Source organism: Babylonia areolata, chromosome 25, assembly GCF_041734735.1.
Source record: "Babylonia areolata isolate BAREFJ2019XMU chromosome 25, ASM4173473v1, whole genome shotgun sequence".
Lineage (NCBI taxonomy): Eukaryota > Metazoa > Mollusca > Gastropoda > Neogastropoda > Buccinidae > Babylonia > Babylonia areolata.
The window spans coordinates 15,443,639-15,458,570 of NC_134900.1; the positions used below are offsets into that span (position 1 = coordinate 15,443,639).

General features: G+C 39.3%; 1 long non-coding RNA gene across 1 annotated transcript; it reads right to left on the reverse strand.

The window, feature by feature from the left end:
• Window positions 1-7,330: 7,330 nt before the first annotated feature.
• Window positions 7,331-14,257, reverse strand: LOC143299892 (uncharacterized). The gene is made up of 2 exons (XR_013057576.1): window positions 14,129-14,257; window positions 7,331-8,960 (listed from the first exon to the last, which is right to left on the reverse strand). It is a non-coding gene; the product is annotated as an uncharacterized LOC143299892 (long non-coding RNA).
• Window positions 14,258-14,932: the final 675 nt, after the last annotated feature.

The window sequence follows — 14,932 nt, forward strand, 5'->3', positions numbered from 1 at the left end:
TCAATACAAGACTAATGAAGACAACTCCCAGAGATTTCTTTCTTCCCAATAAAACACAAGATATGCAGAGGGCATCAATAGTACCTTTACATTTCTGGATACAGTTCACATACAACCAAGCAGCTTTACATGTGCAAGTCAAAAACAGCATGACAAGAAACAGGGTAACCAACGCTGAAGTGTATCACTTCAACTAACAACGTTGACAAATTTGGCAAACGGAGAAACAGGATACAGACCATTTGCTGTCAAAGGTACACATTATTATGACCGTCCCTATTCTTGATAACAGATTCCAGGTTAGCTAAATCTGCATCAAAATGTGATTAAGAACTTAATGGGTTGAAAGGTGACCTGATCGTGATAAACTGTTCCAAGTGACTGATCATTTCATGAGCTTTTAAACAGAATCCATAATTACTATAAAAAAAGTCTTAGGTTGCATTTCTACATCAAGGTCTGTGCCAGTTTTGACAAACTAGCAAAACATAAACCAAACCTTGGAACATGTGGTCAAAATTTTAAAATTATCTTTTGCTCAAGATTTTAGAAACTGGTCCAACCATCCACTTACAATACCCTCTTTTGCCCATAAAAAAAATTGATTTCCTTTTCAAACCTTCCTTCAACTGGTTACCCATTTAGTGTCTCTAATTCAATGAAAGCACTGGCTGTCAGAAAGAAAATTTACTGCCCCCACACCAGTCTTCTCTTGATGAAAGCATCAATGACAATATCTCAAGTACCTGTCATGTACATTCAAAAACCATATCTCTACAATACACGTCAACCCAAATCTTTCCATACAGCACATAGGAAGGTGCCTCCTGTGTTATGCCGTTTGACAAAGTTTGTTGCACATAAGGGGAAAAAAAAAAGAAAAAAACATTAAATAGATGTTTCAACTCAAAAGATACTGCAAATGCAGGTACACAAATACAAAGTGTGTCTTGTATGGGAGCAAGAAAATTCTCCCCCACACACAAAAAAGAAGATAGTAAATGGCTCCCAACAAGAAAAGGGATATTGCAAATGCTGACAACTGTAATATAAAGTACCACAGTGCTGGAAGGAATAACTTGTTCATAATGTGTACAATATGTCTGGACGGCATCTAGAGTCAGGCAAAGCTCATGAAAAGGGATATTGCAAATGCTGACAATTGTAATGTTAAGTATCACAGTGCTGCAAGGAACAAATAGTTCATAATGTGTGCAATATACCTGGACAGCATCGGGAGTCAAGCAAGGCTGTCTGCTCTCACCAACTCTGTAAATCTTCCAAAAGAATCATAACTGATGTCTCGGAAGAAGGAATAATCAGCATCAGAGACAAAATCAATAACTTCTGTATACTGATTTAGTGGACAACATCGACAGCCCAGCAGAGAAAGAATAGTTAACAAGCTAGGTGGAATACTTGGACAAGATCTCTGCATTCAACAGCATGAAAATCAATGCAGAGAAGACCAAGCTGATGACCAAAAACTCGAAACGGGCTACATTTTCAAGTAATAGTATTAGTTACAGACCAGGGATCAAACCCTGAAATATTGTCCAGGACTACACAAACAACATCAGAGCTGACAAAACAGAACCATTTGTAGAGATAAGAACATTGCACTCAGCCCAAAGATCAGACTGATGTGATCCTTGGCCATTCCTGATTGCCTGCAAGTCATGGACTTTGGCCACTGACATGGTGAAGGGGATACAGAGGAAAACACCCATGAAGAAGTGAGAAATACGCAAACCATCGGATCCTATGAGGAGATATAACAACAGTGAAAAAACACAAACTGAAGTAGTATGGGCACGTCTCTCAATCAGCAGAACTTGCCAAGACAATCCTGCAAGGCACAGTGCAATGAAGGAGGCAGACAGAAAAACAGATAGGAGGAAAATATCCAGAATGGACAGACCTGATGCTAAGTGATATCCTGAGAAAGACGGGGAAAATAGAAATGGAGAGAATTGGTTGCCAGGTCATCTGTGGTGCCCATGTAGTCTTTTAACTATGAGACAGAAGGAAATAAAATCACAACCATCACCATGGTAAACAAGACAGCAAGTATCATACAGCAGATAATAGATATCATAATATCACATAATAATGGCAATTCATGTAAATTTGAAAATACCTTCCAAGGATCAAGTGACAGCTAACTACTTTCGTAATTGAACAACAATATTCAATTCACATCTGATGGCAATTCATGTTCCCGTCTGTCCAACATTACAGGCAAATATCAAGTATAAATTACAATTAATCATTGTGATAGAGGTTTATATGTGTTATAAAACCATCATTTCCTTCAAAGCATAATTCCAGCAGAAATCTAAGCAGGTATGGACACAAACACACATGTACGGAACATTACTCTAAAAATTAAATAATTGTTTTTTTATGCGTTCTGAGAAATGCTGCAAATAAACGAGGATATTTCTTCAATTAGTCCCAGACAAAAAATAACAAAGTTGAGTCTAAAAAAATAATAATAAAGCTGTACCAATTATCACTTAGAATAGAAACCAAATTACACATCCCACTGACTGAACTACATGAAGAAATTGCCAGGTTACAGTTATTAACATCCAGCATTGGATGATGATGTTTTTTGGTGGGTTTTTTTGTTGTTGTTTTTTTAATCATCATCTACATAGGTTCTATTGAATATTAGTTATTACATATAATCTTTTATCACATGAATTACTTCTTTTTCTCCTGCACTGCTTCAGGGTCTCTGGTTCCACTTAAGTGAAATTCAGGTATTGTAAAGTTCTCTATGTTTTCTCCTGCTCCTTGTCAGTATATTGATTTAGTTACACCATCTCAAATTATAATAATGACCAAAACAACAGTTTAAACTTAAAGGTTGGAACTTAAACTAGTGTTATGCTATAAACAGCCTATAACTGGTCTTTTTTTTTGTTTTGTTTAATAACATGGGAACGCAAAATGCTGTGGCACTTCAGAACAAAAAGACCATTTCTAAATGACATATACCGGTAATTAAAACATACTGAAATAGCAAATAACTGTGGCATTTTGCAACAAAACAGGAAATTCACATATCAAAAAGAAGGCATACTAGATAGTCAGTAACTGTAGCACTTTATAACAAAGTGGGGAACAGAAACCGGGTTAAATTAACCAAAATTACATCCCCCCCCAATCCCCCCTTAAGTGTGTAAAAACAAAAGCCAAATTTATGCAACACAAGACAAATTTTGGAAATTACATCATCCCCAGCTTACTGCTATTTTGACAACAATATGGATACCTGACAAGGCCTCAAAGCTTAACTGCTTTCTGTCACCAACTGGTTACAGTATATTCAGTATGCATGTGGTATAATAAGTCCAACAACCTGTCGAAATCTTTATAGATCTGAATCCATTTTACAGATTTTGAATCCAATCCAGTTATGTTTCTTTTCTTTCTTTGTGTGTATTTGACAGTCAAATACAGTGCATAAAATATGCTGAGTGTGGGCATGTGCATGTGTGTGAAAGCTTTGAATACCAGTTGGTGAACTGATGAATACATACATGTCTCTAATATACATGCATGTCTCTAAATCCCAATGAACCGAAAGAAAGAATTGTTTCAGGTTTGATACCCTTCCAGTTTTACTAATCAGTCTGTCACATTTTCTCTTCAAATTGAAAACAGATGGTGTGTTTGTGTCTTGGCATGCATATCCATCAGTGTTTGATTATCAGTCAACTTTTACTATTCTGACAATTTTTTCTGTAATACTAATGAGCAATCTGGTCACTGCCCTGCACCAATGCACCTCAGTGGAAGCTGACTGAGCTTCTACATTTGACAAATAACTGCATACTTGCTACTTAAAACCAGGATACCAATTTCAAAGTAAGTCAGAATCTCTAGAATACCTATTTCAAAATCTGTCAGTGGAAGACGATAAAGATTTTATCTAGGTATTTGTATTACCTGCCCCTTGAAATTAGGACTCATATTTCATAATTCATACTACAGAATATCAAGAAATCATATATATTATTACAATACAATTACAAACATGGCTATATGTATATATCTTTCAAACATGTATACTTACCCCTTCCACTAATTTAGCCATTGGAGACTAGTCATATACATGTGCATAAATCAAAGGAGCACTCAAATCACAGCACATGTGGCTGGAATATTTGGAATGCGATGAATTGGTGTGCATCACTGTGTCCACTGTGATCATGTCTTTACCTCATTTCTTGACCAAATGTGATTGTCCACTGACCTTTGTACATGCTGTCCTGTCTCTGTTGCACATGTATGTCTATTGCATCCTACCATGTCTCACTTCAGAGAATAAAGTTATTCAATTTTACTGGGTGTCAGTTTGAGTTTTATTGGTTGATGTGAACCTAGCGTATTAAATAATCAACATTCAAGCATGAATGCACATAAACATCCTAAGATTACTGTGTGCATTGTGATCACATGAACAAAATCACACATGTACCCATACAGTGATACACCATAACACACATAATGTAAACACCTCGAATGAATGAAAAACTATGAGGGTTCTCTCTCTCTCTCTGTCTCTCTCTCTCTGTTTACTGTTTGTGTCAAATTTTTAGAGCAGATGGAACCAAGAATTGTTTTTTAGTAGACTCATGAATTTGAATACAGGTCAAGGTCAAAGCTCCAAACTGTACTGATCACCCTTCTTCCACTGGTTATTGTACATACAGACACTACCAGTGTCTGTGATTCCACACAGAGCAGTTGTCAAAATGAAAATTACCACAACCACTACCTCAAAATAGGTGGTTGTCTTTTTGTTGTTGTTGTTGAGTTGGTTGGTTGTTGTTTTTTTAACAAGTAACAATCACTGAATCAGTACAAATCCAGTTGAATTCAAAACAACACTTCAAACATTAACTTCTTACACTTGGTTACTGGTTTGCAAAGTCACGCCTGACATGTAAGGCAAAGGCATTAAGAATGACTGTTGAAATAAATCAGATTTTTTTTTTCTGGGTTCTTGGCGAATGTTATAAATGTAAGAAACAGTTACAAGATCGTTTCAAAGTCAACATGGAAAGTGATTTCCCTCTGGGTTTTTTCTGCTTTAGTTTTTGTTTTGTTTTGCTTTTTTTTATGTCAGTATATAGATCTTCCAAATACATTTAAATATGAAACAAGAAAGAAAACACACCCTAACGCACACACATACATGAAAAAGGAAAAAAAAAAGAGAGGTAAAAAAAAAGGAGAAAAACTCACAAGCATGCCATTCAAAAAGTGCTGACATTTCTGTCATGGTTCCATCTAAATCAAAACAAATACTACAATGTATTATCATACACATTACAGAAAGTTACAACCCATGAGAAATAGTCAGTGCAACCCTTTGCATTATTACACAAGTCACAGCGGTAGGTGTTTCACTCACTGCAGTTAATACTTTTGTGGCAAAAATTCTAATGCTCAACTGCTGCCTTTTCAGTTTTACATGTGTGTGTGTGTGTGTGTGTGTGTGTGTGTGTGTGTGTATGTAAGTTTTGGGACACACTTCCTCCTCTGATATGTCACATTTAATTCACCAGACTATTTTGAGCAGCAATTCTGATAATTGTCAGTGTCATGGTATGATTTAGCTCCCTTAGTATATTTACACTGCTTTGCAATGCACTACACAGTTTCAACACTGTTACAATTATTTCATTAACTCTATTTAGATCTAAATTTTAGCATACTGCTCAACTGAGGGTACTCAACCTGTGTAAATAATGAAATATATTTGCTTATTCCTGTCCCACTAAAAACTACTCATATGTTTTCAGCTCATACCTTTTTTCTTTCAGAGTGACTTATGCAGTAAATTCCTTTTTCCATTTATGTTGATTTATGATTCTGTTACCAGCTTTCAGAAGGGCAGGGGATTCTACTTCACAGGCAATCATGCATTCCTAGGTCTGATATTCTTTGTTTTATGCTCTCTTCTCCTTATGTTAGCTCAAAAGGGTTTTATATTTGTGCAGTGGTTCAGACACATTGGTCCATACCTTGTCAAAAATACTTCAAAGTCACACAAAAAATACATAAAAAGGTGACATACTATATTATGTATATTAAAAAAATAAGACCACAGAATGGACAGCAAGTTATTATTCTTGTTCCTTATAGTCGAGCTGACTGCACACAGCCGTATCAGGACTGTCAAACCATACAAATGCTCAACCGCATCAGCACAAAACTGTCACATCTACAAAAAAAACACTAAGACAAACCCACAAAACACAGTTAATGACACAGTATCCCAGCCATTTAGCTCCTTATGGCAAATAAGACTAAGCCATGCTGAGGACCCTAGCCCTTCTGCTTAATTTTTCATCCCCAGATTACAAAAAATCGTAAAAAAAGGGAAAAAACAATACTTCAAACCCAAACAAAAAATACATTTAAAAAAAAAAAGGCCATATAGACAAATAGCACTGCAGAATGGGCAAATAGTGCCAATCCCAGTGTTTACATCTCACTGCCTAATCACGAGAGCAAAACAGCACAGAATAGTACATCATACACTGCGGAAAAGAGAAAAAAAAATGTATAAATACATTTGCATTTGTGTTTGCATTTGTATTTCTTTTTATCACAACAGATTTCTCTGCGTGAAATTCGGGCTGCTCTCCCCAGGGAGAGCGCGTCGCTACACTACAGCGCCACCCATTTTTTTTGTATTTTTTCCTGCATGCAGTTTTATTTGTTTTTCCTATCGATGTTTTTCGATGTTTTTCCTATCTACAGAATTTTGCCAGGAGCAACCCTTTTGTTGCCGTGGGTTCTTTTACGTGCGCTAAGTGCATGCTGCACACGGGACCTAGGTTTATCGTCTCATCCGAATGACTAGCATCCAGACCACCACTCAAGGTCTAGTGGAGGGGGAGAAAATATCGGCGGCTGAACCGTGATTCAAACCAGCGTGCTCAGATTCTCTCGCTTCCTAGGCGGACGCGCTACCTCTAGGCCATCACTCAAATGTCAAGGTTTGCTTGAAAACTGAAAGGGGAATGGACTATGAAGGCAGAAAAAAGAGATGACAGTGAAGATACAAAAAAGGCAGAAACAAAGAGAGTGCCAAAAAAGGAAATTTCTAACACAGAATTTCCAGAAGGTGGGGATGCTATTTATACTGACAGACCCCCGGCATCCCCACAGGGGGTGGACAGCAAGTGTCTATCCCAGTGTTTTGCAATATCACTACCTAATCACCTGAGCCAATACAGCACAGAAAGCACATCACAGACTGCAGAAAAGAGGGGGGGGGCAGGGGAGGGGGGGGGGGAATGTCAAGACTTGCTGGCAAAAAAAAAAGAAAGGGTAATGGAATGAAAATGTAGAAAAAGCAGAAAAAACAAAGCAATAGAAAAAAGGAATTTTCTAAAACAAACATTTCCAAAAGGCATGTATGCTACTTTAGTACTTACAAATTCTCTCTATATAATTACTGAATTTTGAATAAATAAATAAATAAATAAAAACCCTGGCATCCAAGGTCCAGCATGCCTTGACAGGATAATTCTCATGACCTGGAAACTGAACCCTGGTCTTAACTCACTCTGGACAAATAGTTCTCTCCCTTGCTTTTCCCAACAGACGACCCATTTGTAAGGGTTAGGAAAAAAAATCACAAAAAATACAAAACATAAAGTAACTGATTGAAACTTAATGTACTTGACCCACTGACCCCTCTCCTCATGTCATGTGAACACTCACCCCCCTCCCTCTTCACTGCTCTCAGAAGTCACTATCAGTACTTTCTTGCTGGTAGCTTTCTTCACTGCAGATACTTTATTCGATGTCTTCATCATCGTCTTCGATGTTGAAACCTTCAGTTTGAAGCATTTCAAACACTTCAGCAGCAGTAAAAGCCTCTGTTGTGATCGAGTCTGCTCCAAAAATTTCCACTTGTATCGCCTGCAACACCATTTTTGATACGTATATAGATTAGCTTGTCGTGTGGGGTCCTGAACTCACTGGCTTGGCGGAAACTCATGAAGAAACTTTCCATTCGACTCTTGACACGTTCACAATGCCCGGTGTTGCAGTGATTGTTTGGCTACCCCATGTGGAAAACGTGGAAAAAATTTTAATTGTTGAAACCACTATAGTGTTCCGCTGTCCGGAACGCTACCTTACATCAGGAACGCTATAGCATTCCACCATTCATCAGCATGACCCCCATCAACCACACGCCAAAGGTGCACAGCATCGTACCCCCAGCTAACCCAGAATGCGCGCTGAGCTCTCTGCCCAGGTGGGTAAGGGACCTGGTCATCCATTTCCTGCACCTGCCACCCTGCGCCCTCAGCCAGGCGAGGGCGCTGCACAGGGGGTGGGGCCACAGGCGAAGGAAGACCAGCATGCAGTAAGGGCCAGTCGTCACCACGACAGCCATCACCACTTCCACCAGGCTGCGTTTGTGCGCTGTGAGCGGCATGATGAGGGGATGGTGCTGGGTTTGACTGCAGTGCACAAGGGGTACTGGGGTCTGTGCTTAATGCCACACACACCTCTTATTTTCGGGGCATAAATTCTGCTGACTTTGTGATGCAGTCCTGTCTTCAAGATGCAGTCTTGTCTCCAAGATGCAGTCCTGTCCTGTCTCCAAGATGCAGTCCTGTCCTGTCTTCAAGATGCAGTCCTGTCTCCAAGATGCAGTGATGCAGTCCTGTCTCCAAGATGCAGTGATGCAGTCCTGTCTCCAAGATGCAGTCCTGTCCTGTCTTCAAGATGCAGTCCTGTCCTGTCTTCAGTCCTGTCCTGTCTTCAAGATGCAGTCATGTCTTCAAGATGCAGTACTGTCCTGTCTTCAGTCCTGTCCTGTTTTCGAGATGCAGATAAAAATTACTTGGCATCCAGGCTCAGGTGTTGTCTGCCTTGCCTGTGGGTTTGTTTGTGATCTTGACCCTCTCTTTGATCTGGAAAAACAAAAGAAAATAAATTCAATTTAACAAATGTGTGCATAACTATGCTGACCTGTACCATCAATCTCATACAGCACAGTGTAATTAATAGCAGATTAACAACTACCCTCAGTCTCTATAGCATACTGTAAGAGTTCTGTCTTTATCAACAACAGGAGGAGTTTGTATTATACTCCATGTTTGGTGTGTACATATACTGTACCATGTCAAACTGATGCAAACTAGGCCTATGGTTTGCTCTGTTTGGCCAAATTTCGCGCGGCTAACAGTGAAAAGACGCCCCTCTTAGTCTGGCCCGCTCTTAGCCAATCAAACGCCTCTAACAGCTATAAGCGCTGAATCATTCCTTTGGCCAAGGCTCTCCATGCCATCTTGTCAGGTTTTCGCTCTGTCTCGTCTATTTAACAAGTTACTTTATATATATCTGAACAGAAGCAAACTATAATAAACCCCCAAAGATGCTTTAATTCTGTAACCGAAACTCTACTAACAGCAGGAAATATCCATGTGCCTCTTTGTCATACCCAACACCCTAAGAAGACATGTCACTGCAACGGTTTGGGGAGAGAGTTATATCCTTTCCTTTCAGACTGAAATGAAACTGACCCTTACTACAACGTATGAATGGAGGACATAAAAAAGCCAATTGGTGGTGATCATGCCTGTGCAGCATTTACCTGTTCTAATTCTAGTACAACCGCAAGACTGTCTTCGAAAATCATTTATTAATTCCAAGCAAATGAAGAGCTAGCTTTACAGTATTTTTCATTTTAAGCCAGAAAAAGATGCTCCTTTACACATTCACCCAATTCTCGACTGTTGTAGAACAAGTCAGTGTGTACAACCAACACACCCTTAAAGTTACTGGTCTGCCAAATGCCTTCTTAAATATAACATCATACATGATCATTATCCCTGGGAACAAAATATAAAGTTCAAGAGCTTCTAGGTCAGTATGAACATTTATGCAGTGCCATAGATAATTACACATTTTTGTATGTCAAATATATTTCTGCAATATCCACATTTCAGCAATCTCTCAATTTAGCAGCACACCTTTGGCTCAGTTTGCAAATGGTCAGTTTCTGCTCCGTGGTCACTGCAAGGGCAGTGAACCAGAATGAAGTCCACTTATAACAATTTTGGAAGGACTCATGCCAATTTCTGTTTGTAAACTCTGTCATACTGACATGTCGTTCATCTGTTCTACAGTTGGTCCTAACCACATCAGAGAAAGACTTACAGAGAAACAGACAGAGAAATATATGTATAGTGACAGTTGGTTAACCCTTGAATCCATCCTTTCTTTTTGTGTTGTTTTTTTAGTTATACTACTTCCGTTCACAGAAGTTATAGACAGGCTGTGGCGTATGAAGACATTCCAAACACTATAGTTTCAGATTTCTCAAATCCTTTCACGTTTTTCCATATTCTGGAACAAATCACTCATCTCATGGCTACAAAGGAACAAGATTCCACAGAACTTCAATAGTTTGACTTGTGGTGCTCCATGCAAGAAACATTCCCAGACATCACGCATCCATTATTTGTCTTGGCCCTGTAATGATAATGCAAGACTGCACAAATTCAGCATCGGAACAAACACATTCTTTCCAAGGAGTCATCTCACGTTTCAGGATATTCTTTTGATTTTAAAACTGTTTTTGGACAATTCACTTCTTGAAATAGCAAAACAAACCAGCATGTCATTCAGTAATACAGCAGTGGACTGGGCATCTTTTGTCAGGGAATTATTAAAGGAACATGTACAGCAGAATGTGTTTAAAAAAAAAAAAATGCACGGCACCATAGAAATTGAGGCATAGACTAAAATATCACCACAGAGCCAGTTAGGGACATGTTTGCATCGTGGAACTGGAAGAGAGAGAGAGACCAACACAATTATTCTCTATCCAGTGGAAAGCCAGGACCGAAAAACACTGGAGACAATAATTAATCAACACATCACTGCAGGATCACATATATTTACCGATGGGTGGGAGGTTTTTCCAGGCTGACTGACCAGGGTTACATGCACTTCACAGTAGTACACACCACAAATTTCAAACAGACACAAAAACACCACAAATGGGGAACACATAAAGGTCCTTATGAATCAAACAGAAGGTGCCTGAACACACGCCAAACAATGCTTTAGGAAAATATGCGGCACAACAATGGGGAAGCACTTCTCAGAGATCATATGACAAAACCGTGTTATAAACGCAAACAGATGTTGAATTTTTCAAATTGTTGCAGTTTACACCCTTAAACGATCGCCCTCTTATACCTACCTGACACCCCTTTTCGACACTTGGAACATTGAGCAGGATGATGAATTCAACACATCCAGCATAAAGCACAGACGATCACAGGATTCACATGTCGCCCAGAGTGCTGACAGTGACAATGGTGATGAAATTGCCAGACGCCCACAAAGGTATTCAGACAGATGCAATCATGTCAGTGACAGCAACACAGAAATCCCCTGCAGTGCACCACTTCTGCAACCGAACCCTGCACCAAGTGAACGTCCACCTGCAAAGCATGTTGGCCCCCCAGAACACAGCACTGTCCCCCGTACGAACCATCCAAACCCTTCAGCAGTTGAATGCGGCACCTCTGGCAGTGTGAGAAGTGCACCCCCACTGGATAATATTGCTGGGCCATTCCAACGACCGACTGCCACATCAACTCCACACCATCGCATCGACCAACTGTCAGTCCGGCACATCAACACCATGGAGTGATGTGCCCCCGTGCCTGGGGTCCACTGGGGAAAGACGCCCTCCTATGAAAAGAAGGAATGGAATGCTGGCAGCAGACAGACTTTCGTCTGACTCGGACTTCGAATAATCCATCAGTTCATGTGTCATGTAAAGGAAATTTTTTCCGGCATTAGTCGGTCACAGTAAAGCATGTGTAGTGAAAATAATGTTGCAAATTACAGTTTTTTTTCCTGTTTTTTTTAAAACTTTTACTCTGCTAAATTACTACCTGAACAGTTACAAAGTCACAGAAATGTTGGGCCAAAGTCAAGTCATCCACTGTGATGAACACAGACACAAGCAGCTTTCCAACATCAGACTACTAATTAAAATGATGAAGCAATGACTTAATTTGAAGGTAAGGCCTGTATTTGGAGTCACTTTTTTGTACATCACGTCGTCATTGTGCATATCACATCAATGTCACTTTCAAGGGTGTGTGGCCCTGTCAATCGAATCAATGCTTCCTTTGTACCTGTTTCCCTCATCTCGTCACATACGTTATTTCCGTTAGAACACTCACTGGTTTGATAACTGTTGTATGTATTTCATATTATGCTATAAGGTTTTCTTTAGTTTATATTTTAACAGAAAAAACAGGCACTGTAAAGCAGACATAGCATATTCAAATTAGCAATTATATATTCTTCCCAAAAGAAGGCAACCCTTCTTGGGCCAAATTTCATGCGCGGTGGTATATGTTGCAAACTCGCATTCTGACCATGCACCACTGTTTCATGTGCACATACAGTGAACTCTGGTGAGAATGCTAAACATTTAGTCTGTGTATCACGCCAAATTTGCATCTGTTTCCAATCGCTTGTGAGATGTCAGATGCCTCTCCTTACAAGAAAATTCATGTCTTGTGGAGCATCATACAAGATGTGATTGGGCCAGCAAACAAGTGGTCTCATTTGATTAGAAGATTATTTTGGACAAAATATTTTAATAACTTTGAAAGAGCCATCATCACTGCTTTTATCTACGTGAACAGGTGTAGCCTGGATTATTTTCTTGAGTGGGCTTACTTGATGAATTTGTGCAGACATATCAGTGAGATACTAAATTTGTGCATATTTCCAAGCATTCCAACAAGGCAAACACGGATGCGCTCTTTACACCTGGAATGTTACACAAGGATGATACCACAAGGTGGATGGGTGAAGGCGTTACTACATACACAAAGTGCCCGAAATCAGGTAAGTGCTTTAAGTTGTACTTTTGAAACTGTCCGGCTCAGTTAATTCATTTCAAAAAGTACCAATAAAATAGTCTGAAATGGAAAATAACACCGTTACTGTTTTTTCTGTGGTGTTTATCAAATACCATCTATGTGTTCTCAAAATGCCATTGAAATGGTGCTAATTAAATACCACCACCTAATTTTAAGTTGGTCTCCCCCATACATTCTATGCCCCTTACCTCTGGTGGAATATCCCCAAAAGGGAACCCTTTTCAAGGTGATCCAAGTTTTTTAAACTTTGGTGTGGTAGATTTATATATCCTCCCGAAATAGGACCACTTCAGTTACTCACATGTAGTAGATGTACACCGTAGTATAACGTCGTGGTGCTAAATCGGGAGCACATATATATATGATTGTAACAATGTACAGAAGTCAATGGCTGAAGTTCGAATCTCTATTTGTTACCTGACAAGTGTCTCGACTTCCAAACCTGAAACTGGAATCCAGTCAGAATACCATTTCAGTATTCCGACTTGGCTAATTTCCAGAAGTGAACCTTTTGAGAATAGGTGGTGCTAAACTGAGAGATGGCCTTACATATAAAAAATATTCATATCATATCAAGTGTCATAGCTTTTAGGTTTTTATCAGCCTATCAGGGTGTGTGTGGGGGGGGGGGGGGGGAGTCACAGCATATTTCTCTGTGTATAGCGTTAAGTCTAAGTATAAATTATCTCAATTGTTCGGGAAAAGTCCTTGCCCTGCAGCGATGCTCTATGGTGTAACATATTTGTTTTCGGATGGTACCTTCATAACCTTGTCAAAGTCCAGTGAGATATGAATGTGCATTCAGTAATACTAATGCGTAGTACTCTTTTAATTACTAGTGGGGTGAGCATGTTCTGCCTGGGTTGGGTGTTTCATGTCCGTCATTGTAAAGGAAACTTGAAAATATCAATGAAAAGAGTCGAAAACCTTTGAAAACTGGTTTTTAAAGAATCTAATCACAGTTACGGCGTTTCAGCAGCTGTGGACGAAAATTGCAGTTACGGCTGGTCCCGGAAAAAAAAATCAGCTGGTCTTCCGGTTCTTTTAAATTAGTTGGGGGGACAAAACTGAACCATTTCCTCCCTCCCCCTTTACCCTCCCCGCCCCCCTGGTCACTCGTTCTGTTCCACAAAACATGAATGAAAAATGACAAAACTTACCTCCTGTGTGAGGATCCTTTCGTCGTACTTCATTACATTTATAACCTGGTCGTCTTAGTAAAGACAGGCACCTTGTGTTTTGTCACAATTCGCTCTTAATTTTTTTAACTTTTTGCAGTCCTCCAAAACAATGGCCACCAGCTGCTCTCGTCAAGTCTCGATAAATATCACGAGACTCTTCAGCGCGCGAATTTGTCTTTTAAAAGTCACATGGTGCAATTATTTTGTCTGTGGTTCTGGATATGTGTGTGTGTGTGTGTGTGGGTGTGTGTGTGTAGGTCCGGCCGCTATGAAATTCTGTATAACTATGGTTGACGGATCGCATTTTTATGACTTTTCACTTCGCCCTGGCAAGTGCAATACTGCATACATCGAGCTGAAAGATATATAAGAAAATAAAACCAATTTTGTTTGTTCCTGTAAGTGTTTCTTTCTTTGTGTGTGTAAGACAATGTGAGTGATACTGACCGCCAGGGAAAAAAAAAGTTTGCCGACGTCTGCTTTTGGTCTGAGAGGGTTGGTGACAAAAATAGGTTACGGACATTCGGCTCCTTTACAACCATTATTGCAATTAAGCGACTTAAGAGACCTATCAAATAAAAGATCACGTTCTCTATTTTTACGTGGGCTAAGTTTCCAATTGATATATTTTACTCGATTCATAAAAAAAAAATGGCTCAAAATTTACTTATTTTTCTTTATGCTTAACTGCGCTTCCGGACAAAATAAATCTTTTAGCCAAACCCACCACTGAAAAATTAATTCTTTCATCTTTAAAATGCTTGATAGAATTACCCGAAAGCT